This window comes from Phascolarctos cinereus, unplaced genomic scaffold (assembly GCF_003287225.1).
Source record: "Phascolarctos cinereus isolate Bilbo 61053 unplaced genomic scaffold, phaCin_HiC Scaffold_1;HRSCAF=81, whole genome shotgun sequence".
NCBI lineage: Eukaryota > Metazoa > Chordata > Mammalia > Diprotodontia > Phascolarctidae > Phascolarctos > Phascolarctos cinereus.
The window spans coordinates 223,787,614-223,800,314 of NW_027555514.1; the positions used below are offsets into that span (position 1 = coordinate 223,787,614).

Consider the following 12,701-nt stretch of genomic DNA (forward strand, 5'->3'; position numbering starts at 1 on the left):
GACAAAAAGTATGAGAAATTTTCATCATAGGTTACTTTTTTTCTGAGGATATTCCCTCTGTTTTTACTTAACTTTCATAGTTTTGACAATGGTGACCAAAACTTCAAGATACAAACCACATTCCCTAGGTTTTTCTGTCCTAAAAACTCTTGTATTTTTTAGACAGGAGGGTTTATTGTTGTTGTTGTTATTGTTTGGCACAAATCATTTCCTGTTTTTCCCCCTACTTAGACACAATGTAATAACTATTCAAAATCTCATTAAAGAAGACAGAAATGAGGCATAGGACTTGGGAATAATACCTTAAAAAATTTAATTGTTTAGCTCATGGCATGGTTGATAGAGAGTGCTGGGTCTGGAATTAGGAAAACTTGAGTTTAAATCCAGCCTCAAACACCAGCTGCATGACCTTGGGCAAACTGCCTAACCCGCATTTGCCTTGACTGTAAGAAAGTAGTGGCAATAATAAGAGCACCTATGAGTGAGTTATGAGGATCAAATGAAATAATATTTTTAAAAGTGCTCAGCACTTTTACTGACACATAGTAGGCACTATATAAATGCTTATTCCCTTCACCTTCATTGTCAGTAATTCCCTCCAAACGATAAATGAGAAAACATTAACTTTTGCTAACGTAATAGTAGTGAGGATATGTAGTGAGCAGAGTTGTCCAATTACTCATTTTTTTTCTTCTCCCCCAAAGACTTGTTGTATACATGATTTTCTACATCTCTGTCCTTGGAAACTGTTTCAAAGAATTTGGGGAGAGAGAGAGAGAAAATGTCTAAAACCAAGAAAAGTAAACAGACTTTCCGTGTGACCAGAGGGAAAGCTTTAAGGTTTCCAGGAAAAAGCCTAAGAAGGTGGGGGAAAAAAATAGTGTATCACTGCCCTGGAGTCTGTAGTCCATGGAGGTTTTAGACATACCACATCTGGACCAACATTCCTCATTCCCATTGGCTCAATGGGCCAATCAAGCCTAAGTTTCAGGCTTGGTCCCTTTCTTTCTAGTAATTACTTCTGATCATGCTGTGTGCATCACTTTTCATGATCTTCCTTTTTCCAGATCTATGCTTTTTCATCAAAGGTCCTAAGAAATCAGGTTTCTCTTCTTCTCTTGCTTCCACATGGAGTGATTTCTAAGGGTTATCTGGGGGCACAGCCTATTATTATTGGTTCGTAGTCATACCTGATTGTTTACTTTCTAAAACACTCAAGGATTTGTCAAATGTTTCTTTCTTCTGGAAGATGAGGCTGCATTTTTAGCTAGTTTAACACCTTGTTATCAGCTCCTTTTCTGTGACTAATACCTGAGCTTTCAAGGATCAACTGGAAGGATAAAGAGGTACAAACTACTTAGAAATGTTTTTCCTACATTCTGAGGACTTGTGATGTTGTTATAGGTTCAAATTCTTCCAGTTTAGATCGCAAGCCCTTCCAACTCCATGCTTTCTCATTCTCATTATTGTCCTTCCATAAACCCTCCATTTTAAAAATCATCTATGGTGGCACTGAAGCTCTTAGATTGCTCCTTGATTATCCATCCTCCCCTCTTATTACATGTCCAGATCACCTCTTTTTCCATTCATAATGTCCTTATTGATGTTAGTTTCTCAATTCATTAAGTATTTATCAAGTACCTACTTAGTAGATGTATGGTGAGCAATAGGTGCTAGAGATGCAAAGAAGAATAAAAAAAGAATATCGGTTATTACAGAGTTTATAATTATAGGGAGAGGGAGTATGTTGTATGGGAGGGGGGAGTATAGCATATAATAGGAGGAAATATGGCATCATGAATTAATTCCCAAATAAGGAAGATCAAAGTTGAAATTCTGTCTCTGACATTGAGTAGCCAGGTGGTCAATGAATGAGACATTTTAGCTTTCTGTTTTCTCATATTTGAAAAGAGTATAATAATATGTATAGTACCCATCTCTAAGGATCATTGTGAGACTCAGATAATATAATGTAGCATGTGAATAGGGTGTGCATAGTTTGGGAGAGAAGGTACTGGTAGTTGAAGAAATCAGAAAAAGCTTTATGTAGAAGGTAGTTCTTGATCTGTATCTTGAAGGAAGATGAGGAGTCTCAGAAGTAGTGGTGAGAAGAAAGTGCGTTCTTTGCATGGAAGCAAGCTGGTACCAGAGTCCCAGGGCAGGAGATGGAGAGTCATGTGTGAGGAACAGATAAAAGGCCACTGTGACCAAAGTCATGCATTTGCAACATAGATGCCAGAGATTAGATGTTGTGGAATGGATTGAAGCTAATTGTTCTTGAAGGCATCCAGGCACAGAGCAAACTAGCCCTGAAACTTTGGTCTCTTTAGTGCATGCATACTCCAAGAGTTAACCTGCCACACACATTTTAAAGGCTATTTGGGGGAAAATGAATGAACTGTAATACATTTCACAGTAGAGCAGTAGAAAGGATGTTGGACTCAGCACTGGAAGATTTGGATTTCAGTCTTGGCTGTGCAATTTTCCTTGTGACCTTAGGAAGGTTATGTCATTGCTCTAGGCTTCAATTTCCTCCATGATAAAATGAAGAGAATGAACTACAAGGTCTCCCAAATTCTTCAATTCTGTGAGTCTAGAAATATCTGAGAGAGCATTTATATAACAGGTAAACTGCTTAAAGATATGTCTCTATTAGCTTCAAGGAAAAAAAAAAGATAAAGAGTATGAATATGGTAGCTAAAACTGACAGAAGGAAATAATGGGCCTCCCTACTTTGCCTAGGATATAATTTAAGTTTGAGTTTGTCAAAGTGGAAGCATGTACTAATAGTACTTGCCAGGACAAGTCCTTGAAAAAGCTAAGTTTACCACCTTTCCCCTATCTGAAGGGAAAGAGAATGAAGGGCACAGAGGCTCTTGAGAAATGTATGTAAGTTTGCTGCTGGCTAAAGGTTAATGATTGGCTTCTTTTGTCCTTAGCTTTGAGCAGCTGAGAAAAGTGGCAGTCTCTGGAGAGCTCTCTTCATTCAGGTAACTTTTGAATTCTACAGATCATGCTCTTATTAGAACTAAGTTGGGATTTTGGGTGTTTATTTGGCTTTGCACTCAATTCATCTGAACTTCCTTACTGTTATGAAAAAAATAAAACAACTCCTTATTTTCCACTTAATAGACAAGAGATTTGATTTGGGTGTTTTTTGTCTGTTTTTGTTTTCAAACTCAGGTAAGGATATGGTGGAGGGAAAGTACCTACATTCAGTGTCAGTAAGTTTTGGGGTATCTGACTTAGCTAAAAACTCTCTCTATCCTATAGGTTCTATGATATATGAATGTCAGAGTTAAGGCTCTGGTAAAGGGCAGGAATCTGCAATTCTTGTTTAGGTAAGTTTCTGAGTTTCAGCTGTAGCACAAGCTGTTGTGTATATAAATAGTACAAAATAATTTTCTGAATTGCTTAGCTGTCAAGTCTTGTTTGGGATAAGAACCAAAAGAGTTTTATCCCAGAACTTTCTGTAGAGAAGAGTGATTTTTCTTCCCTGACTTGAAATATTTGCTTTGTATTTCATTCTGGTTAATAATTTTAAAAAGTTTACCTAATTTGTTCCATTTTAAATCACATCTTATAATATTGAATAAATAATTGTGCTCAACAATGGTAAAGATAAACAGTAACAAAAACAATTAAGTTTAAATGACAGTTCAGATAATTTGGTTTTACCAATTAGAGAGTCACCCACACATTTACTCTGATTAGAGAGTAAATAATATCAGCTTTTCTATGTTATTAACAACATGGTTTATTAGTGACAGAACTCTAAAGGTAACAGACACCAAGCTATCACATGTGTGTATACATATATACATACATGGAGAGGGAGAGAGGGAGATGGAGAGAGGAGAGAGGTAAAGAGAGAGTCAGACAGACAAACAAAGAGAGAGAGAGAGAGAGAGAGAGAGAGAGAGAGAGAGAGAGACACACACACACACACACAGGCAGACAGACAGCGACAGAGAGAGACAGGCAGAAATAGACAGATAGAGACAGAGATAGACAGAGGCAGACAGAGAGAAGAGCTTGGTTTCTATTACCTTTAAAGTGTCCATAATAAAATGAAGAGAATAAACTACAAGTTCTCCCAAATTCTTGGGTTCTGTAATTCTAGAAATATCTGAGAAAACATTTTCAAGACAGGCAAAATGCTTGAATATATGTCTCTATCAGCTTCAGGGAAAAAAGATAAGGAGTACAAATATGATAGTCAAAGCTGACAAGGAAATAATGGGCCTCCCTACTTTACCTAGGATATACTTTTATGTGCTTTTATTAAATAGATGTTTTATCTATCTATACATACACATATACCTATACATGTATACATATATGTATATGTGTGTATGTATATATGTATGTATATGTATATGTGTATATGTGTGTGTGTATATCTATATCTAACCTTATACTTTAGAGCTAAAAAGTCTGTCTATAAATGCTATCTCATTGTCTTCTGAGCTCACAATGCCTGTAGATACCTGTCTCCAAGGCATGGGCAAAATACACTCGTCAATTGGCAAAATTTATGAAGAGTTAAGCATGTTCCAAACTTGACTATTTTTACCTTGACTCATTCAGCAAGGGCCCAAGGATAAAAAGATCTTATTATGACTGAATTTAGCCTTGGGTAACAAAGGCAAGTAAAACACTAGAAGCTCAGTAGTAATGTTAATTCCTCAGTGGTTCCACCCATACTTCTCCAATTATATTTCTTTCAAATATAATTTCAACAATAATGATTATTAATTCTTAAATTTACCAGGAGACAAATGTAGTTAAATGTGTTTCTTAGGGAGCTCCTCTATTCTTGTTAATGGAAAAAAAGTATGTGATCTTTTATAATTCATGAAATAATAGTTTTAAAACTCTATGGGACCATAAAGGTTGTCTGCTTCTATCTACAGATATACTTAGAGTAATTGAGAGGCAATGCAGTATAAAAGAAAGAGTGCTAGATTTGGAAAGTGAAGATTTGGGACTAAATCTTGACTCTCCTACTTACTAGTTAGTTAATAATGGACAGATGACTTACAACCTTGTGAGCCTCATTTTTTTTCCATCCATAAAATTAGGTGGTTGTTGTGTTTGTCCTTCATTCTCGAAGAGGACCATGATATCAGGGAGGTGATAACATGACTTGTATTTGACTTTAATTTGAGTGAGGGAGGGCTGTGCAAGGTCACCAACCTCACTTTCTCCTTCACAGTCATCTGGGTACAATGGCCAGATATTCATCAGGACCTCTGGAGACGGCCCAAGATGCAATGGGAGACCTTGGCTCTTTTAAGTTAAGGTCTTTTCAGTTTCTCTCTTTGAGTAAGGCAACAACACCCATTCAGTGAATAGTCTTCTTTAAGAAGTGAGTCAAGGGATGGCCCCTTTAATCATAATCAAACTGGGAGGGGAAGACCTTCAGGGTTGCTAGCCAAAAGAGAAACATGCTTTGGAGAAATATGCTCTGGAGAAAAAAAAAATTGAGAGTTAGACTAAATGGCCTTTAGGATCCACTCCTATTCTAAAAATCTGTGAATTTTTTTTTTGTACATGGAGGAATTTATAGGTTTATTTTGCTTGACTATGCTGATATTTTCTAGGGAGAATATTTGGTTATTTATTCATTTGATTATTTATTTGCTAGAGAATTGGAAGGATAAGAGAGTGATGAAAAAATAAAAAGGAAAGCACATCAATGAAGCATTTAAATGCACAAAAGAGAAGCAAAGATAGTTTAAGAGGAGAAACAAACTAGCAGGGCAGCTTTATAATTAAATATAATTTGCATGTAGCTTTGTAATGAATTAATTTGTAATTAAGTACTCAATAGACTTTAAAAAATCCAAAAAGTACATGAATAATTCACAATTTCATATGCAACTCTTTTTTCTGTTCTTTGTATATGGAAATGTTCATATTTATTGATGCTTGTCAGATTTAGAATAGCAAAAAGTAAAAATGTAATTAAGAAAAATTATGAACCTAATGGTTTTTAATACATGAGTGCATTGTTGCTTCTTAATGTACAACTAGTATAGTTTAAACTTGTCAATAGAATGCAATTCCTATAATCGTATCCTTTAAGCTGTACATTACCATGTTAATATTTATCTACCCTTTATTCTTAAGAAGGATTAAGCAAGACTAGATAGAGTAATCAGGTCAGTTCTGGTTCTGTTGAGGACCAAAGGAAGTTGACATCAATCTATTTTATTAGTTAAAAATTTCAATGGGTAAAAATGCTACAATTAAGAGAATTGAAATAAAAAGATACTGTGTGTGTGAATTTATATTTATATGCCTACATACATATACACATGGGGTAAATGGAGTGTTCAAGCAGGACTAGCACCTCTGGTGTGAGGGCTTGCTGAGCCCTTTTCAGGACTGCTCATCTACCTTTGATGTCTACTTGACACTCAATTCTCACCTGTGGCTCCAAGAAGCTGTGGCATGCACAGTGGCCACAACCTAGTAAACAGTCTGGATGGATTGGCTAACCCAGATTGAAGGTAACTAACTGATGGACCTCAAACCCATTGGTGAGTTGGGGTGGGAAGTGTCTGAAACCAGATGTGAACCCAGGAAGATAAGTCCTCCTGATTTCAGGCCCAGCACTCTGTTCACTGCACCACTGAACTGCCCAGTTTGGTCTTTATTTAGCTTCATTAAATTATGTTTAAGAATAATGAATTTTATTTTGGCAGTTTTAGACTACTGATGCTTAATTTGTGTCTCATAAGAAAAAAAAACAAATTCATTTAAAATTGTTACTGAATTCAGGATAAATAACTTCTTGTTATCCTTTATTTTCTTAGATGCTAATAGGAAATTACTATAATGTGGGATTCTATAAAAGTTTTTTGACATTAAAAAAGGGAATAAAATCTTGCATAAGTTCAGAACCACTCTCCTAAGTAGAAATAGTAAATTAATTTTATTAAACTCTTACTATCTGTTAGACACTAGTCTATGTGCTGAGGATATAAAGGAAAGTTAAAAACATGATATTTGGCCACAAGAAGCTCATATTACAAGGTTGTCCAATGGATAAAGCACTAGACTTGAACCTGAGTTCAAATGCTGTGTCCGGCATTCATTATCTGTATGACTTTGGATACGTTACCTAATTTCTTTCATGTGAAATGGGATTATAATAACACCTCTCTACTGGGTTGCTGTGAGGATCAAGTAACATAACATATGAAAAGTGCCTTGCAAACCTCAAAGTGCTATAAAATTACAGTTATTGTTAGCATTATTGTTTTGTTTTCTTCATCAAATTGGGGTAGTTTGGATCAAAAGTCAGCTTATATCATACAAGGGTGGCCATGGAATCACTATTGATATGATATGAAATCAATGATCTTTTTATTATCTTTTGGGAATAAGCACCTATTAAGCACCTAGTATGTGCTGGGCGGTTTATAATGATCTTATTTGATATTCACAACAACCCCATGAGGTAGTTGTTATTATCTCTGTTTGATAGTTAAAGAAAACAAGGCAGACAACGGTTAAGTGACTTGCCCAGAGTCACACAGCTAGCAAGTTTCTGAGGCTACTTTAAAACTAAGGCCTTTTCTGATTCCAGGCCCAGTGCTCTATTCACTATACCCACCTATGTACAAATAAAGTAATGCAGTAAATTTCAAACCACTAATAAAAGAATGAATAAAAATATTGGGCTTTTTCATCCTTATTAGTGTTGTACATTGGGAAAAGTGCTCTGTTTGGCACTGAAGGATTTTTGTTCCAATCTCTACTGCCTGGGACCTAGTACAATGCTGGCAACATCACTTTATCTTTCTCAACTTCTCTTTCCTCGTCTGAAAAAGGAAGCAGTTCATTTTAATGTTTTCTTCATTTACATTTGTAAGGGACTGCCCTTTCTTATTTGGTAAAAGGGACAGAAAAAAAAGACTTTTTGTGTGAAACACAGTAAAAAGTAGTTTGAAGCAACACAAACATTTCTGAGAAAGAGAAAAAAAAAAGAACAGTCCCTTAATAAAAGTACTTGAGGAGAGAAAGAGATAGAGTAGGTTCTGAGAATACCAGAGAGAAAGGATGCCCTTCAAAGGCAAAGATGCTGACAGATTGGAAAGCTGGCCATAGGTAATTTAATAGCAAATTAGAGTCGGTTTGTGATGCTGACTGAGGGTGCCATATCCATAAATCAAATCTCTTCATCTCGACTTCTAACCTATTTCCCCACATCAGCCTAGGACAGTAGCTTATTCCAAAAAAACCAACTTTTTTTTCCCCTTGAGATCCAGTATCTCTTACAAAAACATTAGGGCCCCTCTCAGGTTCCCAGGCTTTTGCTGACCATATTAGAGGTTTGTGTGTAAAGATTCTCAACAGAATTCAATAACCCACATATTTGTAATGTAGAAAAAGAAGATAACAGGAAATTATCCATTTCCCTGCACTGGTGACTCCAAGATTCCAGACTCAGGGTTAGCACAATGCTTCTCACATACTTTTTTTGTTTTTTTTTCTACTTTTAACTAAACACAGTACTAGTGTAAGAGTTTTACTGGGTCTTTCAAAAGTCTGAGATGACAGAATGGGTAGAATTCTAGGCTTGAAGTGAGCAATACGGATTAGAGACTATAGCAAGGAACTCCAAAGTGAGGTCATCCCTCTACCAACGCAGATTGGTATCTTCTCATCAAAATGTAAATATTCTTTGCATTGAAAAGTTAAATGACTTTTCTAGGGTTACAGAGCTGATATGTGTAAGAGACAAGGCTTGAACCTAGGTCTTCTGGTATTGAGGCTGGCTTTCTATACACTAAAGCAAACTGCCTTTAAAGTTAGGAATACCTTGCTTCAAATAATGCTTCTAACACTTACTTGCAGTTTGCCTCTTGCCTCAGTCACTTTTTCTTTGTCATGAAACCCTAGAAGTAATCTACCAACCTAGGTAGTGAGATATCTATATATCTACATCTATATCTATCTATATGTGTGTGTGTGTATATGTATATATATACACACACACACACACATATATACACATCTACATCTATTTGTATCTATATGATAGATATGTATTATGTGTTGTGTGTATGTGCGTGTGTGTGCATGTGTGTGATGCTTTCTATGGAGAAGCCATGACAGATTCTTCAGTGATTCACTGAAGCCTACTAGTCCAATCAGTCCTTTAGAAATAGGTATCCTATTTATTGCCCAATGAAGCAAAATATTTTTATTCTTTTTTTTTTTAATGAATGCTTAGGATCCTAATATTCCTGATTTAGATCTGGAAGGGACTTTAAAGGTCAGCAGATCCAACCCTCTCAATTTCAAATTTCATATGATTAACCTTCTTAAAAATAAAAAAACTTTTAGTTTTGAAGATGACTGAAACTTTCTTATGCATTCTCATTCTTCTAGAATAAAGCTTTTTTTTGTTTCATTTTTTGTTTGTTTGTTTTTTGGTGAGGCAATTAGGGTTAAGTGACTTGCCCGAAGTCACATAGCTAGTTAGTGTTATGTGTCTGAGGCTGGATTTGAACTGAGGTTCTCTTGACTCTGTGGCCAGTGCTCTATCCACTGTGCTGCCTAGCTGCCCCCATAAAGCTTTTCAAGAGTAGAAAACTTCCCCATTCAGGGACTAAGATTACAAAAGAGAATTCATCCAGTACTCTCGAAGAAGCTGTCTTATTTATATTGGTTCCCCATTTATTTCCTAACTCTGTGTTTCTTTTCTTCATATATTCTTGGTCCCCAAACAAACCCTTATTAGTTATATAGCTGTCACCTGTGTACAAAATGCATTCTGTGGGATTTCAGTTCAACTGATTTGGTGGAACTCAGTTGCATAATTCCTTTTTAATGCCATTACATAAAAATCATTGCTAATTCAGCAGAAGTATACTTGGTGGAAGAAAATGTGCACAATAAAAGTAGATAAAATCATTGAAGGTAAAATTAAATACCAATGAATATCAAATGGAAGATTTGCGTGGGTCTTCTATCTAGAAGCAATGTAAACTCAGCAAGATAAGCATGCTGTAAATTAATCGAGGAGATAAGATATTGTAAGATAAGATACTACAAGAAATTCACATTGAAGGTCTCTTTATTCATAAACTCAGTATTTTTTTTCTGCATTTAACATCTGTTTGGCTTACCATTACCCATTTATTCTCATAAAAATACTTTATTCTCAGTGCTAAGGTCAATAAATATATCTGAGAATGAAAAATCAGAAAATTGAAGTGACTTTCTAAGGTTACACAGAAGGTCACCAGCATGATGCATAAAATCACAAAATCTGCTGATTCTAAGGAATGGGCACTTAGCATTAAATCATGAAGGTACTAAAAAAAGAAATGTGTCATTCACTTTATAGACAATTTTTCAAGGTGGCAATGACTTCCTGAACAAATAGCCTGTATTTAAATGAAACCCAAACAAGAAATCTGTACTATCAATTCAATCACAAAATAGTAGTCAATTGAATGATTAATCCAGGCAAAACAATTCTAGAACCTGATGGAAAAAGTGACTGAATTGACTGCTCAATTTAGTTAAAGCAGGAAATTGTGTGTGTGTGTGTGTGTGTGTGTGTGTGTGTGTGTGTGTGTCTTAGAGAGAGAGAGAGATCTTGTGCTTGTGCACATGTATTGAGACAGGTGCAGACTTAAGGGACATGCATTTAGTTTCTCCTGAGCCGAGATGTGCTTAGTCGCTTGAAGACAGGATATAGGATTCAACTTCAACTGAAACCTTGACTGGCAATTTTAGTGCCCAGGGCAAGCTTTAGGAAGTGCCTGAGGGAATCATCATGAAGTAAATGCTCAAAACAACTCCTTTTTTGGGGACAAATTCAGTTGAGAAGTTATAAAACTAATGTGAGACATAAGACCACTAGGTGAGGGGAGTCACTCCGGGATATCAATCAGTTTCTTATTTTAATTTTTTCATGTTAATTAGGTACAAAGATCTGTTGTTTCTATGTTACTGAAGAATGGTTGTCTTCTAAATTTCAGCATACTGAGGGCAAAACCTTAATGACCCCACTCTAGTCAGAGATCTGCTGAGCACAGACTACAATGAATACTTGGTTCATTAGTTATTTACAAATAAAAGTATAATTCATTTTTTCTCTTTATTTCCACAGTGCCAATTCCAATGTAAGTACTTAATAAATGCTTACTGAGGGATTGACTGATTTAATTGGGGTCTAGCTATAACAATGTAACAGAAGGTTAACATTAAATGTGAATGTCCTTATAGGACATCTAACAACTAATACCTCTTTTATTTTGATACAAAACAGGCTTATGTTCTGTATTGTGAGTGACTGAATATTGAGTCACTTGAATTGTAGCAAATCTCTGACATACATGTAATATCTAGTATTGCATGTCGCAACATCTTTTCTGAGGTTGTCATAATTTATAAATATGTAAAGGTGGGATATCACACCTTGAAGCTAGTTTTTTACATTTGTCTAAAATTTTATAATTTTTACTCTACAATATTTAATATCCTCCAAAATTCAGACAAGACAGTGCTTTGTAGTGGTACAATTTACCAAGATTAAAGTCAGAATACCTGGGTTTGACTATCATCTCTTTGACTTAGTGATTTTGTGACATTAAGCTTGACCGTTCTGTGCCTCAGTTTCACTATCTGGCAAGATGGAGTATTTTATTTTTTCCCCCTATTTTGATACATTATCCTAAAGGAAAGACGCTGCCTAATTTAATTAATAGAGAGCTGACCTCAGAGTTAGGAAGTGATGAGTTCAAGTCTTTCCGCTGAGATGGATCAATTAGATATAAATATAATTAAAATTGTTGTTGTTCAGATATCTCAGTTCCATCAGACTCTTCAAGACTCCAATTGGGGTTTGCTACTAGAGTGGTTTGCCATTTCCTTCTTCAGCTCATTTTAGAGGTAAGGAAACAGGCAAACAGGGTTTAGTGACTGGTCCAGTGTCACACAGCTAGTAAATATCTGATCAGATTCGTACTCATGAAGATGAGTATACCTGACTCCAGGCCTGGCACTCTATCCACTATACCACCTACCTGTTCCCCCACCTGTATCCATACATCCATCCATATGTATGTACACATACACACACACACACACACACACACACACACACACACACATGCATATATATATGTATATGTTTACAAGACACATAATCACATATATATCTACACACACATAAATACTTACACACATATCATATACATACACACATTATATGCACATATATATACACATCATATACACACATGTATACATGTATATATGTGTGTATGTGCATGCACATTGACTCTGTGACCCAGATAACTCTCTGAGAATCTAGATTGCAGAACAATTTTCAACTAGACTGGTAGAGGGTGTTTCCTTGTGGGAAATCTCTGTAACAATAAAACCAGAATTTTAAGCTAAAGTTAAAATATGAGGGCAAAGCATTATCCACTAGTCAATAAAAACTCCTTGTACTATGCTTTTGGCTGCTTTTAGAATGATTTAAGTAACTTTGACACATTTTGTATCCTTTTCTGACAGTATATTTGACATCTACTTATTCTGAAGCGAATATGATTTTTTTTATTCAAACAATAAATCAGCACTTTGAGCATAGACAGTAAGACCTAATTTCAAATGCTGACTCTGAGGTATATGGAAAGATGACTTGTTCTGGAATCAGGGGACCT

At 35.6% G+C, this 12,701-nt stretch overlaps 1 protein-coding gene across 9 annotated transcripts in view; it reads left to right on the forward strand.

The window, feature by feature from the left end:
• Positions 1–12,701, forward strand: part of SLC16A7 (solute carrier family 16 member 7) — a 240,717-nt gene that overhangs the window by 101,021 nt on the left and 126,995 nt on the right. For 6 of the 9 annotated variants that reach the window (XM_078146074.1, XM_020990157.2, XM_078146076.1 and 3 more), the window contains one exon: positions 2,940–2,990. The exons of 1 other annotated variant lie outside the window; for it this stretch is intronic. The gene's annotated coding sequence lies outside the window, so the exon portion shown is untranslated. Of the gene's footprint in view, positions 1–2,939; positions 2,991–3,273; positions 3,342–12,701 lie in introns of all 9 variants that reach the window. 2 more of the 9 variants (XM_078146080.1, XM_078146078.1) reach the window with 1 other exon arrangement.